Genomic DNA, 14,233 nt, shown 5'->3' with positions numbered 1-14,233 from the left:
AGCAAGAAATATGGATCCACGTTATAACCATTAGCGTGAGTCAAAGATTTGTTCCAAATTGTAATATTGCTATATGTTTGACACTTTGATGAGATAATTTTAATCACAATTGATTGATTTGAAAGATGATTTAGAAAGTTTTTTTCTTTCGGTAAAGATGATTTCAAAAGATGATTTAGAAAGTTTTTTTTCTTTCGTAAAGATGATTTCAAAAGCTATTTGATTCTAAATTATGTTTTGATTATAATTTATAAATATGAATTTCCTTTGGAGATTTTAAGTTTGATATGTCTATATTGAACTTGTTCTATTGTGTTGTTAGACTTTTAATTCTAACAAAGTTACTTGTTGAATATTAGAATATTTCATAAGCTGAAGCTTTGAATAAAAGAGAAACCTTATTATTATTAATTTGATTTAAGTGATCAAGTATCACTAGTTCCTTCAAATAAAGAATGATCTTAGCACCATTATCCCCTGGATTGAAGATTGGTCTTAGTACCATATTGGAGTGACCTCAGTGTCATTATATTGATGGATATTGTAGTATCATCAATACATGTGGTATTGTAGTACCACATGTGGTATCGTAGTTCCGTTGATTCATAGATTGAGGTTGTAGCATCAATCTGAGTGGTATTGTAGTACCACTGAATCACCGATGAGTAATAAATTGATGTTGTAGCATCAATTCGAGTGGTATTGTAGTACCATTCAAGAAGGTGTATTCTTTGACCGATTTCTACCGTGCAGTAGCATATCGGTATACAGTTGTAACTGGGCTGTTTTATCCTGGGGACGGCGTGGTTGATAGTCTGCTTGCACAATTTTGGGTAGTGCCACAAAACGTCTTAAAGAGAGCGACCTAGTCCGTGACTCAACCCAGTAATCTTTTCGGTGATTGTAAGAATTATTTTTTAACTGTTTTTTAAATCCGAACACAACAATTTTAAGACGTTTCTTTCTGCCATGACTACGGAAGAAATTACTGGTTCATATTATTATGTCGCTGACTATGGCAAACCATTTTGGTTTAAAGGGAATCACTTCAAACATTAGCAACAAAATAAATCGTATTTTTAGAACAATAAAAGAATTGCTAATGTGTTGAAGGATTATATTTCAATTGTATTTGAAACAATTGAACACGTTTAAAAATGATAAAAAGTCTAAAGAAGATGCACTTGAAAGTCTGATAACTTGTCTTCTTTTGAAAGAAAAAGTTGTAAAGCAAGATCAGAAAAATAACGAAGTGCTTGTTGTCTCGAACAACAACACTAGAAACAGAAAAAGATACTCATCACTTTTGTTGATGAATGTTGAGATTATTTTTCATAAATCTTATGGAAAATAAAAGTGATAAATGATGTTCTTGACATGTTTCAATTCTTTGGAATTTAAATTGAAAATTAGTTCAATAAGAAAGTCAAGTAACTTCATTTTGTTATAAGGCACAAAATATGATTCCCACATTTTTTTAATGAGAATGAAATTATACATGAAACAACTACAACTTACTCTTTTGAGTTGAATGGTAAAGAAAAATAAAATAAAAATAAAGAACCTTTTACCGAGCTAGTTGTTACAGTCATGTTTAATTTCGGCATTGCGTCTCATTAGTGGGGGAATTCAATTAACTGATTGTTTTGTGCTAAATAGAGTGCCTAAGTGCAAGAACAAAATTCACTTGTGAAATTTTGTAGAAAAGACAATTTAACTTGTCTTATTTTTATGAACTTGGAGTAATTTGACGTAGGTTCAAATTCTCGACTCCTAGAGAGTTAAACTCACTAGTAAAGCCCATGAATGTGTATTTGTTGATACATAGTTATCATCAAAGCTTGTAGGTTGTAGCCTAAATGCTAAAATGATCATAGAATCAAAAGATGATTTCTATGAAAATGAATTTCTCTTTAAAATTGGGAAATAGTGGGGGCTCTAGTGGAGGCATTGTACCTGATCACATTTCAGTGATCAGAAGCAGTAATGAGAACATCGAACAAGATGTAATAGAACCTCAAAGAGGTAAGATAGCAAAAAGTTGCTAAAAAGTATGAACCTGATTACATGGTTTATAGATTAGAAGAGGATCCAACGAACCTCCAAGAAACTGTCTTTCTTGGATGCTGCTTTATGGTTGTAGCCGTAAATGATGAGATGAATTATCTATTGTCTAATAAGACTTGACATTTAGTAGACTTGCCTCATGAGTACAAATTGAATGATTATAAATAAATTTTAGAAAGGAAAACAAATATATATCTTTTCAACATGTTTTCTCCAATTACAAGAATAATATCCATAAGGCCAAATGGATGTTATAACTACTTTTCTAAATAGTGAATTGGAAGAAGAATTTTTTATGGAACAACCTAAATATTTTTTTAACTCATGGGCATGAAAACTAAAGTCGATAAGTTGGATAAGACTTTGTAGAGTCTTAAACAAGTCATATGAAATGACATGAAAAGTTTGACAATTTGATGATTGTCAAATGAATTTCGAAGTAAATGTAATCTTGGATATTGAGATTATTGATTCATGAATGCAAATTTCCTTAAATCAATCTCACTATGATGAGAAAGTTTTAAAGAAATATATTTACGGAAGCAAACTTGTTTGCATACTATATGATCCTAGTTTAAAAACTATGGAGGAGCACTGTTGAAAGTGTAATACAATCAGAATATGAAAGCATTATTGTCATTCGGTATGTCACTAATTGTACTTGACCCGACATTATATGTCGTAGCATTGCATATGTCGTAGTACTATTGTGCCGGTTTGTTAGTAAACCGAAGAACTAGCATTGGTATGCTATTGAGAGATTCATGAGATAAAAATGACCATGAATCTCATATTAAATTATTATAGATTTTCTGATGTTCTTGAAGGATTCAGTGATGTAGATTGGAATACATTATTATATGATTCCAAAACAATTAGTGACTATATATTTGAAATATATAGTAGAGAAACTGTATCTTGGAAATCAGAGAAATATACTATATATGATACCATTAGCCACAGCTAGTGAAGAAGCAAGTTGGTTGCTTGCAATTTGAGATTCCTTTATGGAATAATCTATGTCAGATGTGTTGATCCTTTGCGATAGTACCGCGGCTATTGCATAAATTGAGAACCGTTATTACAATGGTAAAAGACGTCGAATAAAAAGAAAGCACAACACAGTGAGATAGTTAGTCTCTAAAGGTGTTGTAAGAATGGGTCATGTACACACTGATGAAATTTTTAGCAAATCCTTTGACGAAAGGAATAGCTGAAGAGGAAGTCCATAATACATCTGAAAATATGGGACTAATGCCTAAATGAATTTCTCATGATGGAAACCCAACCTAAATGACTGGAGATCCCAAGAAATAGGTTCAATGGGTAATAACAAGTTGTGAGGAGTTAAAGATGATCATGCAAGTAAAAATAAGAAAAGCATGATTCTTGAAAGCGAAAGGATGAGATAATAAAACTCTTAATGAGATCTATACTCTGTATGAGTGGAGTACCGAGCTTCAGGAGTACTCTTGATAGACTCACCTATATGAATGTGAAACTAAGGCCGGTTCCTATGGAATTTAGAGGCGAATTCCTAGAGCGTTCATGAAACTGGGATACACGTGCATGGCCATTAAAGCACGAGCTATAAAGATACACCTTAAGAAAAGGTTGTGTGCGAGTTTGAGAAAAATCCGAGATAGAGTTCAAGACAAGTGTCACTCTTACTAAATCGGGCTCTTACTTGCTATGTAAAGGTTCAAGTCATAGACACCTTTGCTTATGCACAATCTTTTAGAAGTCCTACGATATTTTGGAATTTTCTTTTAAATTCAAGTGGGGGATTGTTGGAACAAAGTTCACATTGGTGTGTGAATTGAAAAGAAAATTGAGTCTCATATCGGGTACTAGAACATACTAGTATGTTGTAGCATACTAGTGTGTAATTTGAGAAAATAAATAAATTAAGTTTGACATCGGTTACAAACTTTATTTATTTATTTATTATTCATTAGTAAAGACTATAATGGTGCTTAAAAACTCATTTACATGGTACACCCACACAATTTTCATACATACACATACGTGTTGATCGGTTACAAAATACAAAAAAAAAAAAAAGGAGCTCGTGCGCATGTCCTCCAACATTATGCATGTATTCTCAAGATTGATTAATCAATTGTTGATTCTTCAAGCAAGTGTTTAAAAATTGAGATTCGTCACTTCAAGATCTTGAGAATTTTGAAGTTGCCAAATTATATTTTTGGATAAAGAGGTATTAGCATTCCATAGAAGCCAATGTGTGTGGAGACTTTGTGAGTTACACGGTCAGACAAAAAGAGGTATAGTTTCTATGAAATATTTTTAACCTTATAAGGAACTATTATAGATAAAAGTTGTTCATCTGAATTCGATGAAATTGTCATGGTTTAGAATTTTATACTAATTATGTTAGAACTCTTTTCTTGAGAAAGATTACTTAAGGTGATTAAAAAGTTGTTTTTCTAAAGATGATTTAGAAAGTTATTTTTCGGTAAAGATGATTTAGAAAGTTTTTTTTCTTTCGTAAAGATGATTTCAAAAGCTATTTGATTCTAAATTATGTTTTGATTATAATTTATAAATATGAATTTCCTTTGGAGATTTTAAGTTTGATATGTCTATATTGAACTTGTTCTATTGTGTTGTTAGACTTTTAATTCTAACAAAGTTACTTGTTGAATATTAGAATATTTCATAAGCTGAAGCTTTGAATAAAAGAGAAACCTTATTATTATTAATTTGATTTAAGTGATCAAGTATCACTAGTTCCTTCAAATAAAGAATGATCTTAGCACCATTATCCCCTGGATTGAAGATTGGTCTTAGTACCATATTGGAGTGACCTCAGTGTCATTATATTGATGGATATTGTAGTATCATCAATACATGTGGTATTGTAGTACCACATGTGGTATCGTAGTTCCGTTGATTCATAGATTGAGGTTGTAGCATCAATCTGAGTGGTATTGTAGTACCACTGAATCACCGATGAGTAATAAATTGATGTTGTAGCATCAATTCGAGTGGTATTGTAGTACCATTCAAGAAGGTGTATTCTTTGACCGATTTCTACCGTGCAGTAGCATATCGGTATACAGTTGTAACTGGGCTGTTTTATCCTGGGGACGGCGTGGTTGATAGTCTGCTTGCACAATTTTGGGCAGTGCCACAAAACGTCTTAAAGAGAGCGACCTAGTCCGTGACTCAACCCAGTAATCTTTTCGGTGATTGTAAGAATTATTTTTTAACTGTTTTTTAAATCCGAACACAACACAATTGATTGATATGTCATAGTGGTTAAAAGACATTATTTTAAGCAAGTGATGCAGGTTCGATTCTTATGGTTGACAAATTTCTAATTTTTTTAATAAAGCTACGTGAAAACAACACACTGCCAAGCAAACTTGATGCACGCATGAGTCAACTCATGTACAACACCCGATTTTTATTTTTTTCAACTTAGGTTTTTTAACTTAGGTTAAGCAACCTCCTAATCAATAGTTTTTTTTTTGCTTAAAAAAAACAAAGAAATCAATAGTTTCTTAGTGGCTGATAGAAAATTAAATTTACATAAGTTTAATAAATATGGGTCCGCAGATATTTTCAAATAAATTAAGCGATTTTATTTAATAATCTGACTCTTTCAGTTCGTTTTTTCAATACCAATAATTTCATGTGCCAAAAAAAAAACCTATAATAATTCTTCTTTTTTTTATGATAAAACTATAATAATTCTAATAGCTAAGAGTTCCCATTTTATTTTTTTATTGTCATAAGAAAATTGACCCACTTAATTGTCTTATGAAATGTTGCGCAAAGAAAATTTATGGTGCTTAATTATCATATGAAAACTTTTCTATCTGATTGATAATAATTGATTCCATAATATGGATATTTATTACCTTGAGGACATAAATTTAATCACAATTTGTCTACATGCCATAGTGGTTGAGAGACTATATTTATATCAAGTGTTCCGTGTTTGATTTTCATGATAGACACATTTCTATTTTTTTTAATAATAAATGTATTGAAAAAATTCCCTCCAAAACTGCATATGCAAATTATGGTTAACCCAGTTGCATATTATAACCATTATATATAAGAAAGATAGGAGATAAGAGATATAAGAGATAAGAGATATTACTAGGGGTGCTCAAATCCAAACCAATCCAAAAAATAACCGCAAACCGATCCAAAAAAATCAAAAACTGCAAAAAACCAAATATTTTTGGATGTGTTTGGATGTCCTTTTGTGAAAACCGATGGATCAGATCGGATTTTGGATTGATTTTTCAAAACCGAACCAAACCGCATACATAGTTTTTAATAGTTATTTAACTTTTTATTAGTATGATATATTGTATGTATTAACATATTAATTGTTGGTTTTTAATTTTCTCAATAATACTTATTAGTTCAATTCATCTATTTATTTTTACTATTTCATAGATTTCAAATATATTTGATAATTGTCATTGCAAAATATTAATTTTTAACATATTATGTGTTATATTTTACATCAAATATATTATTTTACCATGTATTTATAATATTAACATTTAATTAAATAAAATTTAATTTGTAATTTGGATGTCCAAAAACTGATCCAAATTAAACCGCACAAAAGTGGATCGGATTTTTTAAGTTAGTCATCCAAAACCGAACCGCAAATAAATTTAACTTTGAATCGGATGAATTTTTGCCACAAAACCGATCCAAATTGAACGGCGAGCACCCCTAAATATCCTATCCTATCCTATCCTATCCTATCCTATTATACTAAAGGTTGGTGGACACTAAAGGTTGGTGGACTTAGAAGCTCAAAATGAAAACCCTAATGAAACCCTAATTCAATTGACCAATTGGTGATCAACAACTTTGCATAATGTTCAATCATGTTTTGCCAATTTCATCCACTTATATGTTGCCAATTTCTAGACAATTATATCTTGCCACTACTTGCTTCACAAAGTCAACTATCACATGCAACCTTCCTTCTATTACTTGCTTCATGTGACATGTGTATAGAAGTGAAAAAACAAGTGGCATCATGCATGTATCTCAATGAACAAGTGTTTTCCATAGATGAATCTATCAACCCTATATAAACCAACTCCTCCTAAAACTTCAAACCCACCATTTTCACTTTATCTCCTTCAACTCACACACTCTCTCTTCTTTTTTCATTGAATTCTAATTTTTCTCTCCTCTCTATTCATCCTCTTTCTTTCTCTTATCTCTCTCACACCTCTCAATCTCTCCACCTCACTCAGATTTCTAATCTCACTCTCACTCTTACCCACACACACCACACACATCAATTTCGTCCCTCTTTCCTAGCCTACATAACATTAACAATATAATTATGGTTATTATTGACACTCATACCTAGATTCTTCTATATCTATTTCTAAATACCTAAAACAAGCAACTAACATGAGAATTTCAAAAGAAATTATTAGACTTTGCATATACTATGTCAAGAATTAAGAGTATATCAACTCTAAGAACTATGATTATTATTGACACTCATACCTAGATTCTTATATATCTATTTCTAAATTCCTAAAACAAGCAACTAACATGAGAATTATTAGACTTTGCATCAACTATGTAGAGAATTAAGAGTATATCTGTTGGAGTAAGCCCTAAAAGCCAATCTATTTTGATAGAATCGTCTTTTGTATGATGACTTTGATTTATATATTTAATATATATAATAAGGCATTTCTTTATTATGTTTGTTTCAAACTAATAAAGTCCCTAGAATAGCTAGTCTAATTAATGGAACATTAAGTGTGACTTAATAGTGAGACTCCATTAAACATAATGACAATATTCTTAAAGTATTCATAGTCAAGTTTTACTGTGATGTGGGATAACAGTAAAACATAGAGACTATTATGTGAGTAGACTGATGACTTCATCTCACGAGTCATGGATATGAGATATCAAGTCTTCACATAGATATAAATATTAGGAGTAATATTTATATTGGATTGACCCGCCATGAGAATGCTACATAGTATGTTATGAAAAGTGTCATAAGTTATTCTCATAGTGATAATGGTGTATACCACCCTTCGACCTGAAACCACTATGGACCCTAGATGTGGAGTAGAGTACTTAGTTGCCGTTCAAACATTGTCCGTAACAGGATGACTATAAAGTCGGTTGATGGGTACTCTATAAATCATGCTGAGGGACATGAGTGACCTAGATGGAATTTGCCCCTCCTACATAACGGGAGCAATATCTGTAGGCCTCTTGATGGAATATGACTGATAAAATGCGTGGCCACGCCGAACTAAGTTAATATGAGATATTGAGCTTATTCGTTGCTCAGTATATTCTGGGATCAAGAAATAAAATATTGAACCATACAAGGGTGACACGATCTATGCCTTATGTTCAATATAGATATAAGGGCAAAGGGGTAATTATACACACGATCGTTATCACATAAAGGTTTCGTCAGATCACATGACATTCTCGTCACTTGGGTAGCAGTGATGTGTTGCTAGATACCGCTCACTGTTTATAATATTAAATATGTGATTTAATATTATTGCCAACGTTACGAGAACCTATAGGGTCACACACAAAGGACAGATAGATGAGAGAAATAAATAAGTAAGACTTATTTATAAAATAATAAGCAGGACTTATTAGTAATTAAATAATTAAGTATGACTTATTATTTAATTTATGAAAAATAGAGAAATGCGGTCCACCGTAAGGTACGGTGCAGTGCTTGGCTTGATGACCACACAAGTGGTTCTATAAATAGAACCCTTGTGATGAAGTTTTGTAAGCTTAACCTAATTTACAAAGTGAAACCTAGCCGCCGCTCTCTAAACCCGGTTCTCTCTGAATCTCTGGTGGAATTGCCTAGCACCGGTCATCGGAGAAGGTCTGTTCGTGTGGACTGAGTAGATGCATCGCTACTTTGCTTTGCTCGTGATCAGAAACAGTTTCTACTTCAAAGGTTCTGCACTTCAAGAGGTAAACACATAAACTTGTGGTTTTGTGTTCTTTGATTTGTGATTAATGGTTTAATCAAGATCCGTTCATCGCGGGATTGTCCCGCTAAGAGGATTAAATTTTTGAAAAAAAAAACTCCTCTTAAATCCCTTTAATATCAACACCAAGGACTATAATAGAAGTGTAACAACAAATACATCCCAAAAAAAGTAAGAATATTGATTTACTCATAGACCTCCATATAAAAATTAAAACTTACATCTAAATCTTCTATGAACTTCAAGCAAAAAAGAAAAAGAATCAGAAGAGGGATAGATCTAAAAAGCACAAAAAATTAAAAGAGAAAGGAAGATAATTATTACCTTTTATTATCACTGTTCGTTGTTGTTTTTTGCACCTTTAACGTTGATTCGTGTTTAAATCGCGAAAAATAAGGTTTCTAGGTAAACTTTGGGATTTTTTTGTGTGGTTATGATTCCGGCGCGGTGGTTCCGGCGGAGGGTGGTGGTGGTTTTGGCGGACGGTGGCGGTGGCTTGCTGGAATATGAGAATCACGGCGGCCAGTCGCCGGAAAATGAAGAACGTGAAGAACTCCAGTTGGAGTTCATCCTTGAGAGAGAGAGAAGAGAGCAAGAGAGAAGAGAAGAGAGAGAAAAAAATTTCCCAAATGAGTTTATCCCGAAGGGTTGGGGTATTTATACCAGTGGAGATCTAGTGCGCGCTCATGCACCGTAACATCATCATCATCACCCCTGATCTTCCATCAAACGACCCAAATCTTTCTCCCTTTGATCAAATCAGGAACGTCTGATTGATCAGACGGTCCTGATCAAATCCCCTGTTTTTTTGTTTGTTGGCGCAGATGGGCCCTGTTGAATTGGACTTTCTGTTGTTACCTGCTACCGGCACCCTCTTATTCCAGTTTGCACCCCCTTTCCGTTTTAATTTAATTAGTTAAATTAAGTCATTTAATTTGTTTATTTTGTTTATATATTTTTATTCAAAACCCAAAATGTCAAAAAACATAAAAAAAAAATACAAAAATATCAATTTTCTTTTCTTTACATCAATTTGTATCAAATAATTTTATTTTCAATATGCTCTATGATTTGAACCCTTTAAGTAGCGCACATAAATTATAACTCTCTCTATGATTAGTGCCTAAGAATTATGAATCTCTCTATCAATGCTTGAAGGTCGAAGTATCACGCAAAAATTTTAAACCTTCTTATAAGTGGCGCGTAAAATTTATAAACTTCTCTATCAATATTTTGATGTTGACCTAGCGCGAAAAAATTAATTTTAAAAAAAAAAACTCTCTATAAGTAGCACACATAAATTATATCCTCTCTATGAATATCGCGTAAAAATTACGTATCTCTCTATCAATATTTGGAGGTTGAAGTATACACAAAAATTATAACTCTCTCTATACGTACTTAGAGTTTGATAATTTTTACTTAGAGATTTTAACTCTATAAGTGGCTCGCACAAATTATAAACCTTGCTATCGATATTTAGAGGTTGACTTGGCGCGCAAAAATTAAAAAACTCTACAAGTGGCACACACAAATTATAAACCTCTCTATCGATATTTAGAGGTTGACTCGGCGCGCAAAAATTAAAAAACTCTACAAGTGGCGCGCAAAGATTATAAACCTCTTTATGAGTGGCGCGAAAAAAAATAATTATAAAGTTCTTTATAAGTAGCACGTAAAAATTACGAATCTCTCTATCAATGCTCGGAGGTCTAAGTATCACGCAAAAATTATAAACCTTCTTATAAGTGGCGCGTAAACATTATAAACTTCTCTATCAATATTTTGATGTTGACCTAGCGCGGAAAAAAAAAACTCTCTATAAGTAGCACACATAAATTATATCCTCTCTATGAGTAGCGTGTAAAAATTATAAATCTCTCTATCAATATTTGGAGGTTGAAGTATACACAAAAATTATAACCCTCTCTATATGTACTTAGAGGTTGATAATTGTTACATAAAAAATTGTAAACCTCTTTATAAGTAGCGCGTAAATTATGAATCTCTCTATCAATACTCGAAGGTCGAAGTATTGTGAAAAAATTATAAACCTTTCTATAAGTAGAGGTTGAAGTATTAACATTTCTATTAAATTTTATACATGTCACGGGTCTTTGAAGGCTCAACTACAAAATTTGATGTGACTGAGCCATCCAACAATATGGTGGTTCACTTTTGTATTGTACTTATTATGATTTGGTATTTAAGTTTGTTTGCTCTTTTAGATGTAACCTTTCTATAAGTAGAGGTTGAAGTATAAATATTTCTTTTAAATTTTATACATGTCACGGGTCTATCAAGGCTCGACTAGAAAATTTGATGTGACTAAGGATGTAATGATTATGCAATGTACTTCTTGATCCTATTATCAATGATTATATGAATGATTTTAAATTTCATCATCTTAACGTACTACTCATGAAAAAATTTGACCAACTTAGTTTATATTATTTGAGATGCACATCTAAACATTAGAAAATTAAATCAAGTGTGCTCTTAGGCAAAAATTTAATTTTATACATATCATGGGTCTTGAAAGCTCCACTATAAAATTTGATGTGATTCTTCACTTGAAATTGTAAGCGTCGAACAATATTATATCACATACACCAATATTATATCATATCGTTTCAGAATTAATGAAATTGTAAGCAAGGATGATTAATGAGTTGAGCCTCCATAGGAATGACTACTTGAAATTGTATGAGGGTGAGGATCGTTTGACTTATATCACAAATGCACTCTTGCCATCAAAGAGAAAGACTAGGAGGCACAGTGTTGCATCAATCGAAAAATGGTTAACGTTTCCGGATCTGGGGCATATTGTAGCCACTATTTTAGGTAAAGTTGTTGTGAAATTGACGAAACAAGGAGCATATATCTGAGACATTTTTCCCATTGCGTGGCATCCCATCATCTAATCCTTATTCGCTAATTATTAGTCTTGGAACTATCCCCGGTCATTATATCTATGTCAAGTTGAAAGATGATTGTCTGATACCTCCGACGTGCATTCAGTGGAAGAGTCATTGTTCTGCGGAAGCTATTGTTTGGGAGTCATTTTTTGTTGTTCGGCAGACTAAATTTGATAAACTTATGAAAGGAAAGATAGTCGACAACAAAAAGAATGTTCGGGTTGGTTCTAACTCAAATAATCCAATTGAGCTTTGATTTGTTTGGTAATGATATTACAATTAAATTACCTAATTCCCATATGTTTATGACTAATTTTCTTTGCTAATAGTATCCATAATTGGTATATATAATGATGCTCCCCCGAAATGATTTCCGTATACTTATGACTAATTTTATTGGCACGTTGCATCCATAATTGATATACACATGATGCTTCGCCGAACCCGTGCACGGGCAGCCATCTAGTTACATTATGAGACGGTGGCATCTCAAGTGCTATATTTGCCTTTAAGCACATGCCATAGTGCGTTACCACTTACCACATAAGAAAATAAAGCGTTAACATTGTTAAATTACATGTTGAGAATCTTTTACTTTGTCGATTAGTTATAATTTTGTGTCATTCAATTATGAATTCAATTATATATGAATTTTTTAACAAATTCCTTTTTTTTCTTTTAAAAGAAAATTCCTTTTTATTTGTGTGTGAATAAAAGAAAGAATTTAATTTAGGTACACATTCGGTCTAACACTAATTTCCACATGCCCAGTAATATATTTTCCACATGTCCTGTAATTTAACATAGTTTTGTCACATAGTTTGCACATGTGGACAAATACATAGACACTTAGACATACTGAGACTGTATATTTAAAAAGGTGTAGTGATAAAATTAACGGAAATGACTAATTAATACAAATGATGGAAATTTAATGGACCAAATTGATACTTTTTAAATCTAAAAGACCAAATATATAGTGAATCCAAAAATGATAGTAAAGTGTACATAACAATTTTATTTATTTATTTTATTCAATTTTTTATTTAATTTGTATACAATAATGTAAAACTGCTCAATTTGCATGTACATCCACACATCAACACGACATGATATGATCAGATGAATGTGTAAAAAAAATTATATTAATTGTTTTGAAGGTTTCTAACCTTTTTGAAAATTTTCGCTATAAGTCATTGAACTAAATAAATTTATAATTAGGTTATTGAACTAATTGATTGTATTGTGCCCTTGAATTTTAAATAATTTATAGTTCTTTTCCAATAAAATAAAATAATTTCTAGTGAAAATTGTCATCTTTTAAATAATTTACGGGTTAACCACAAATTAATTAAACATTCAGGGATTTGATTAAAAAAATATTTAGTTTAGGCACTTTTTTTGGAAAAAAATCTTGAGACATCTCAAATTGCACCCTAAATTTACCACATATCACATTATTTTTTTAATTGAGGGACTTATTTAAAAATATTTGAATTATTGTGAGACATTCAAAGAACTCATTAATCTAAAATTTGATATTACAAGTACATTGTAATAATTATTATTGATCACTTCAAATGGACCAAATTTCATATGATATTGCAAATCACAACTTTATTTTTCATTATTTATATTTTATTTATTCTCGATGGAAATTTAGATTATCAAAAATCTCTCACCAAAAACCCGTTTAGACAGAAACTGTTTTATACAATAATTTTACCATCAAAATGAAAAATAAAAAAATTACCATGTCATCACAACCTTTATGTGGTGTTTATAATTATAATGTCATAATTTTTACCTCGGGGGTTTTAAATTGAGGTATGTTTGATAAAAAAATAGCGGATAATTGATTAGTTATCTTATAGCGGATAATTCATAAGTTAATTGATTGAATTCGTAGTGTTTGATAAAATTAGCAGTTGAACTATATAAGTATTAAATGACATAAAAAAAATATTATTAATATTTAATTTTTTCAACTAAGATGATAGGGATAAAATTGGAAGAGAAAATGATAGGTTATAAGTTCATAAGCTACTTGAAATAATATTTAAAAAATAAGCTATAAGCTAATAAAGTAAGCCATAAGCTCTTTTTTTAAAATCGTTACCAAAGAAATTTTTTAACTTATAAGCTAAAGTTATAAACCAGCTTGTTTGTCTTTCCAAACAAAGCTTCCTAGTAGGCCATTGTAGATGTATTGCCACCATCATTCATTTTGGGGAACAA

Source organism: Trifolium pratense, linkage group LG5 (genome assembly GCF_020283565.1).
Source record: "Trifolium pratense cultivar HEN17-A07 linkage group LG5, ARS_RC_1.1, whole genome shotgun sequence".
Classification (NCBI taxonomy): domain Eukaryota; kingdom Viridiplantae; phylum Streptophyta; class Magnoliopsida; order Fabales; family Fabaceae; genus Trifolium; species Trifolium pratense.
This window is presented reverse-complemented; position numbering follows the sequence as displayed.